We start from the raw sequence: 8,890 nt of genomic DNA on the forward strand, positions 1-8,890 counted from the left end.
GATCACAGAAAACTTCCTCCTCATTACCTGGCAGTAAAAAAGCCCATTATGTTCGTTCGCTTTTGCTGGGCACTGCGCGCACGAAAAAGGAGTTTCATTTCTTCGACGTACGCAGTCACCGTCTCATTTCGGTGTTAGACTCATGACGGCAGCACAACCGCTGGTCTTCCGTTCCGGACGACGTTGCTGAACTTCCCCAGAAGTTGTTTCTCGCAGTTCTCATAGGTAGTCAGGGAATTTTCGTAGCTTTCAAACGACTCTCTTCCTTAGCCACTCAATCCTAAGAAGAATTTCTGAAGCTTGGAATTCTTGTCCTGAGTGTTCAGCACGGCCAAACGGTCGAGCACATCAAGCCATTCTTATAGTCTTCATTGGTTGGCTGTGAAATAGCGGCCGTTCATGAAGTTGGCGCAGCAGAAAGGTCGTTGTTTGTGCATCACAGTCAGCCTTTGGAGCATAGGGGAACCGCAAGTCAGCATCTCCACCAGATGTCATGTCGTAGACAATGGATCAGCCCGGTGAAGTGGCGTGGACATCAAACTCTTTATTTGGCTGATGCGCCCACAAATAACGAGCAACTCGGCGGTGGAGGTAAGAAGCGTGCTAAACAGTCATCGATGAGCATAATCCCCGCGCCGCTCTCGGTCGCTCTGAATTTAAAGCTTGCTAAGCATCTTCGATATAAAGCGCTGAAATACGCTACGGAATCTCTAACTCTGCAGAACCAGTTGCGTGTGGCTGTGACCATTCGAGATCAAACTGTTCGCTGCTCGCGTGACGAAAGGATAAAGCCGCGTGCCGGCTGCTTTAAGCATGACCAAAGTAGGCAGCTTTCCGGCAATATGTATACCTGCTCTTCTTATCGCCGTGTTGTGTAGTGATAATTAGTTATATTAGGTTATTAGTTATTAGGCTATATATACGGCGCGATTAAGAGTCTGTAGACACCTCATTTAGTTGCTTGTTTCCTTTTTTGAAATGATGAGTTATAAATTATAATACAGGCTCACCACATGGTATTCGCCTGCGTTGCTGAATAAATTATAATTAAATTTCTTCCTCAATCTGTTTTTGCCTCATCAAGTGAAATATTACTCGACACACTGGGAGTACTTAAATCACTGAAATACTGCAATACAGCCGAAGAAACGGATTTTTAGCTCACTACAGTGCTTTGGCGAGTCTGCTTCAAGAGCTGGAATGACAACAAACGACGAGTGTGCAGCTGTATTGCAGCTTTTACGTCCCTCACATGGCCTAAACATTCCTAACTAGTCACATCGAGCGTTCGGTTCATGAAACCAAAACCGAAACAGTATCAAAAAGAAGCTTAACTTAATATTATGAAGTAGTACTGGGCGACTACAACGTGATGGACCATGCATCTAATGTCTAAAATGCCATTTAAAAAAAGAAAACACCCTCAAACAAATGCATTGAATTCCATGAGCATGGAATTTGCATCAAGTGCAATACAGTACACGGCGATAGCTGTTCTCTAAACAAGCAACGGCTAGCGGTCTGAAAAATGAAATTTGGAAAATTTACTCTTATTTACAAGTATCAGGGCATGTAACAGCGATTTTTTAAATATATGGCACGAAATGCGGTTTTGAGAAGTTAAGTGTGATGAAGAATTGATGTCAGTCCGGAAACCAGACCTTCATATTACGAAAATATTGCTGTGACGATAAGGTTTTCGCCACCTCGGGACAATGCACCCGTTCGCCGCGATGGATGGGCAAAAACCGCCGACACAAGGGAAGCACGGGGTACCTTCGGAAAGGCAGAAAGGGGAAATTTTTACAAAAGGGGGCGTTCGTACACCATACACCAACGATCCATCAAGCACTGTGTGGGGAGACTGTTCCTGGTCGCGACAAGAATGAAACGCAGCCGCAGACACCGCCCAGTATAACGTATGTCTATCCTGATATACAGTTGTTATTTTCTTGTTGCTGTATATTCCTTGGAGGCGGCATTTATCGCTCTCTGGAAATTAGCCGTAGTATATTCCTCTACTTTTATTCTCTTCTTTTAATTTACATGGCAATGATGCTCTTAAATTAAACATCTATGCCTTGCTCTAGTAAATTAATGAACCGGAATCAATCATGCGGTAAGATCTCATCTTTTGACATGAAAGTATTTTCGATTTTTTTTAAAAACTTTTATAGTGGGAAACTGAGCGCCGAAGCTTTATGCTTGAATGTTTTCGGTCAGCCCCTAACAATTCGTCACAACATGATTTTCGTGGGTAGGCTGCTAGGTAATGAACGCTTCCTGTTTTGTCCAGGTGAGGGGCATAGGGCAAGTACATCATTTTAGTATACTCGCTTTGGATGCGAGGCGTCATAACTTTTGAGGTGAATAGATGTGTGTTGAGAAACCTGATAGCATGCGGGCTCTTATTCCACGCGCAGTAGTTCACGCACAAAACCAAAAATACCAAAGCCCACTGCGTGTGCTCGCATATTTTGGCCCTAACGTTCCGCAGATTGGGAAGTCATTTTGTCTGGGGGCGGTTAAAAATATGAATGGGTTGGCGAGTAGTTCCTATTCTCTCAGCATTGTATAGAATCGTGCGTCTCCTGAGTGTTCCTGATACTTTTTCAGTCATTATTGTCTCTCTATGATCGCCGTCGAATGCAAAATAGAAAGGCAACTATTATACTTTTTATTATTGCAAGCAAGACCCCTAGCGAAATCTCAACCGATAAGCAATGGGAAGCCTGAGGATTCGGATTTTGGTTCAGAGTGTAAAAAGAAAATCCAAAACAAAACTGCGTGTACTATACCTTTAGATAATCGTGTCACATAATACGGGGGCTAGCCGAAAAGATTCAGTGTCTTGCTTGCGATGACGACAGGAGCTCTTTAGAGCGGTATGCCGGGAAGGGGACTAGTATATTCGCACCAAAAACGAATGAAGCACAGTAAATAAACAAATCGTAATGAGTTGGAAATTTCAAATTATGAATTTTTTTTTCTGAAATGCATATAAAAGCGCGAAGGAAAAAAGCCCTACCATTATCTTTTGAGCTCCCTCCAGACGGTATATCAGATATCAAAGGTCAATAGCAGGTGGTCAATACATCTGCCTCAGTCGCAAACCAGCTGGAGCCAATCAGAAACCGGCTGGAGCCAATCAGATTCCATTTGGCTCCAAATGTGTTTAAGCCGCTTCCTTCCGAACAAACTTGTTCTGAACTTTTTCTTCTACGTTAACTTCTATGCAATCTGGAATTGCTCACAGGGATAAAGGGCAAAAGCAAAGGGCATAAGAAGGAAGCATCAACAAAAAAAAAAACTACCGTGACAGAAAGAACTTTCTGCAAGACAACACAACTATGAAAAAAAAAACTTTCCGCTTAGAGCCATCTCACACAATCCCCGCTGCATTAAGGTGCATTCTTTCCTCTGCAAAATTTATGTCCCCTGGGTGGGCTTTGGATTAAGGATGCGCGGCAGGTTCGGCGTGTGCTTTCTGTCTCTTCCGGCCATAGTAAGAAAAAGTGCTCTCCGAATTCTTTCCGAAGGATTTGGGAAGAGTGGTACAATCAGATAGAGATTGCGTGAGAGCGCGACATCAACAAAACAATGCGAACAGCAGTGGTTGGATGCTAGTGCGACGATCAAAGGCTTCAGCTGCGAGAAAGATTAACCAGAAGATTTCAGACCGGAAGAAAAAATGTTCGAAAACCAGGGAATTTTGTAGCCATAAGGTGAGTTGCGCCCACTAGTTAAGCCAATTCAGACGCTATAGATATGGCCTACACATCGAAGTCTTTCACTGTGATTTGCCCAACTCTTTATTTATTTATTTAGTTATTTATTTTACATACTGCAGCTCCATTCGGAGCTATAAAAGGAGTGAGGGGGCGGGGGTGCATAGAAAATCGAAGATAAGTTATACAGTGCAACGAAATAACCAAGAAAACAAAAGAATTAAAAAAACAGGAATTTAGTTACAATTTACGAGGTTAATCAAATGGCTAAATATAAGTGGCAATTGCGTCAATACATTCATGTAAGGGAAGGGTGCGGAATGAGCCAGGGAGCATATTCCAGGCCTGGATGGTACAAGAAAAATTATTTAAATGCAATTATTGCATTTAATTTAATGCACTGCATTAAATTTATTGCATTTAATTTAATGCATTTGTAAAGAGGAAGACGCTTAGCAGACGGAGCAACAGAACCGATGCGCGGGGCGAGGCGAGAAGACGACGATCGGCAGCTGAGGCAGCAGAACCGACGCGCGGCGCGTGGTGGGAGCATCAACTGTTCTGCGACCGGACCTGTCCTTGCCCGCTCTAACCGGCCTTCACAATCAGTCATCTCTTGCCAATAAAGGCCGTTACACATTGAATTTATTTAAATGCATTGATACGAGCATAATAAGGGACGAGGTTAAGTTCGCGAAAATGTCTTGTGGTGGTGGGTTGAGATGGGATAATATAACTGGCACATGAAATTCGATAATGAGCATGTGTAACAGAATACAGAAATTTCAATGACTCTAAACGGCTCTAAGGACTCTAAAAGACTCTAAACTCTTCTTAGTATATAGTGAGTGCCACACTATTGGTGTCATTCACGTCAGCTGCTGATATCTAACTGAAAGATTGAAACTGTGCAGTGACAAAAACTTACACAAAATCACCAACTGCAGAGTGCATAGCCCAAAGGCGTCTATGCACTCTTCCAGCCTCCAAAAATTGTCGCAAATGAAAGCGTTACTTTGAGTCGAAGTTGTTTTACTGTTACGACTTAAAGTTCAGGACAAATCCACGCTGTATGAAATGATAATCATGCTAACGCAGGCCTACTTTTAATATGCGCATCGGCCTTCTAGCGCCTCTTCAAGTTTCAGTTCATTTCGCCATACATGTACAGAAGATCTACAAACGGCATGGGATGAAGAGAAAAGGAAAAAAAACATGCTTCTTATGCGGTGTGACCGCCCCTTCTTCTCTTTTTTTACTGCCGCGAAACAGCCTAACATAATAAGCTGAATTAACACCATACATAACATATTGCGTTGAACGCGTGTCTTCAATAGGAAAAGAAGAAGAAAAAGGAAAGCCAGGATGAAACCGAACTCGTGAACACTATCTTTTACATGAACTTATTACAGCAGGCAACACATTACTTGATAACAAAACGAGATTAGTCTAATATATTATTAAACTCATCAGGCACATGCGGAAAGGTATACTCCAGCAACTGTAATTATGTGCTATGGGGAAGAGGTAACGAACGCACCGCAGTTCACTATACCTTGCGGAACGAGACGAAGTGTTTTCTTTGAGTTTGGCTGTGTCTCTGAAACATACAGTGTGCATACAAGTTAGATGTCTAAATGACGTAAAAGCTGATACTGTGATAGGGCAAATTTCATTTCATAACCTGGTAGTTTTCGAACAAAAGAGAACTATGAGCATGATCTGGCTTATTTTAAAAGGAGCCCGGAAATTTTTTCTCCACACACCGCATTTTATAAATAGTTCGTAATAACATAGTGTAGTGGGCGAGTTGGTACTGCATCCAACAAGAATTAAACAGCGCAACTAAAACGAAATACGTGAGAAAGGAAAGACACGTAGAGGCACCGAGCTAACACATGGCTGTTTATTCGAAAAAAAAAAAGCTAAATATGTAACTATCACGGTGCAAGCTCATGTCATCTTCAAAAAATCACCACAATACAATCGACTTCCTCGATTATGGCAGGAACTTCAAGAGTCCAGCTGGCTTGATCGGTGACGTCTTTCGTCTTTTACACCCATGGCGAGTTTTGACACACTGTGTGAAGTTGGCAGAAAGTCTTGGCCGGTAGCATTTGTCGTGAATGCGGTGTATGGTGCATGTAAAGCAGTGACGCCCAGGTATTATCTCTCCCTGCCAAACCTGCAGAATATCTTCAGGTAAAAGTTGCTTTCGACAGTGATGCCATCGTGTTTTCTGAGAGTCCCAGAGGCAGTTTTTCCATTAGCTTGTTTTTAACCACTATGGCTGCAAAAGCTTAAAACCTTCTCCTTTGTCAGCAGAACGAGGTCTTACTATACAAATGATTCAAGAAAAATGCAATCCTCAAGTAGAAAGCAGTGAAAGCTATGAGGACGCGACGGAAATTGCAATGAATTATGAGGACTTGGAGGGGGGAGAGAAGATTTTGTCTTCAGTTCGCCATATTTCTGGTTTCAGAACTTTCTTCCTATGAATAATTCTTTCCGACAGCTAGTGTTGAGTTTCAGAGCACAACTGAAGGGTGTGGTCAACTCTTGAAATATCGATAAGCCTTGTTAACGAAAATGATGCCTGCCGGGGAGGCTTCCGTCCTAAAAGTTCTGTGCGCACACTGCCAGTTACGCGTGACATGAAGACAGATCTGCAGTCCTTGTGATTACTTCCTTAGTTTTAATAAGGGTTCAGTACTCAGCATTCGTTTATGTAAACGTAAGCACTAAACACGCTGCCACCAAAGGTGCAGTGTTGTTACAAGTATTATTATCTATGAAGTGTTAGCTCAAAGCTCTAAAAACTACCAGAAAATCTTATTGGTGCTTGAAGCATACATAGCGGATATGCCATTGCGCACTCTATATCTTCCTGCACGCAATCTGTTCCTTACAAGACAGCTGCCGTAAAGGTGACTCTGATTCTTTGTCCGCTGAATGGGACAGAACTAGGGAAAAATGACCTTCTTTTAGCGCACCCTTTCAAGCAAGATGTTATCAGGCGTGCTCTGCTCCGGTCGCCCACATGAAGGTTGGAGGCGGTCGATGCAGCTCAATCAGAACAGCAGTAGACTTTCGTCTAGCCGAGATTTCTAAGCCGGGCGCCGCACTCTACTTCTCCTTCATGGTGCTCGATAAATCATTTAGTGCTTTGTTCGCGTACACTGCGGGGGCGGCGAGTGTGCTCTTTGACGAGTGCTGCTTACATTTCTGAAGTACGCAGCAGTGTAAATACATATGTCGAGCTTTCAACAGTGCTAGAAAGCAGGACGTGGAACAAGAAATGACAAACAAGGCGCTGAACTTACAACTGCAATTTATTTGTAGTAGGCAAGTCAATTCACAGACGTATAAAAGAAGCGCATATGCACTTAGTCACATATTGATTAAATGATTCCAAGAGAAGGCAAGCGTAGCAGAGGGCGGCATCAAGTTAGATGGCCGGATGAGATTAAGAAATTTGGCGGGTATACGGAGGCCGCAACTGGTTTGGTTTATGGGGTTTAACGTCCCAAAACGACTAAGGCTATGAGAGACGCCGTAGTGGAGGGCTCCGGAAATTTCGACCACCTGGGGTTCTTTAACGTGCGCTGACATCGCACAGTACACGGGCCTCTAAATTTCTCCTCCAAAGAAATTCAACCGCCGCGGCCGGGATCGAACCCGCGTCTTTCGGGTCAGCAGCCGAGCACCATAACCGCTGAGCCACCGCGGCGGCCGCAACTGGCGAAGGACAGGGTTAATTGGAGAGACATGGGAGAGGCCTTTGCCCTGCAGTGGGCGTAGTCAGGATGATGAGGTTGATGAAAGCCGCTCAAACGCGCGTGATTTATGTTTAAAGTGATTTCAGTTTTACGGAACTCGTTTCACGCTTGATAATGTTCACAGATTTACACATGTAATAGATGCCACGTTTGACGTTCCCAGGCCTCTCTAAATGGCTGGGCCACAAGTGACTCCCCGCTCCCCCCCCCATCCCCTCCCCTCGCGGTGTTCCTCAGTTAGGGAAAATTATTTCTCCCGGTGCTGCAGTGGCACATTTAAAAAAGTTGGAGGCTTATCAAGGTTAGGTACAGTGGATGCGAAGCAGCCTTCGTTTTGCATTCTTATTATTAACGTCCTTAGCGTTTGGAGGCATCTTGACCGCATACACGCCCGGCGCAAAGACGCTGGCGCGGTTGCGGGCACAGAGACTGACGCGACGGCGGGCGCGCGCGGCTTCATCCCTGGCGTGTAGTCATATATCACGTGATGCAGCGATGGTGGCGCCGCCGCCGCGTCGCGCGGGACGGTGCGAACCGAAGCGTGGAGGCCTCCGCCGGGCGACGTCCGACGGCGCGATATGAGGCCCCATCTGCAGCCGGTGTGACGTCATCACGTGAGGTCACCACGTGACGTCACTTCATGTGATCTCACTTCAAGGTCAATTGTGGCCACCGCCGGGCGTCGCGCGAAGGCCCGAAACCTACGTTAATATGCTTCGCATAAAAGTTAGCAAATACTAGAGACCAGACTGAGCACAGCTTCTGAAGAGAAGGAGCCTTCCGGTTATTTTCATGATGTCCACATAGGCACAACCTTTGGCGAGTGTTTAGAGGCCCAGCTGTTAGCTTTATATTCATGTACTAGGGCTTTGTAGCGATCGCGGAAGTTCTGGCTTTATAGAATGGGAGCACGACAATGTCTCTCAACTTCCAGATATTTAGAACGCTGTGATTGCAAGAAAGCCACATTGTTTGAGCCAGAAGGATTCTAATTTGTCTCTTTTTCTTTCGACTAAGGCTGTAAGCGTTGTCCTACGACACATGAGCGAACAAAACAACCAGGCCGCAAAAGAAGAGTAAAAGTGACTGGCATAACCCAAAGCCGAGGCTGCGAACATCAGCCAACTTTGCTTAAATGGCTGTCAGCTGACCTCACTGCGTTGAAATTAAATTCTTTCTGTTTCCACTTATCTCAGAGCCTGATGGCGCTATGCAGGATAGAGTCAGCTAGGCTCTACATCGGATCTTGTTAAGTTCTGGCGACGCGCTCGTATGAATGAACTAATGGTATGAAGACATAAAATGCAGAACTCGGCAAGCCTCCAATTTCATTGGCTTATCTGAAGCTATGAAAGGCTCTGAAAGAGCGCCCGCGGCTCTTCA

The sequence above is a fragment of the Amblyomma mixtum genome, chromosome 1, assembly GCF_055824585.1.
Source record: "Amblyomma mixtum isolate Tamu chromosome 1, ASM5582458v1, whole genome shotgun sequence".
In the NCBI taxonomy this organism is placed as follows: Eukaryota; Metazoa; Arthropoda; class Arachnida; order Ixodida; family Ixodidae; genus Amblyomma; species Amblyomma mixtum.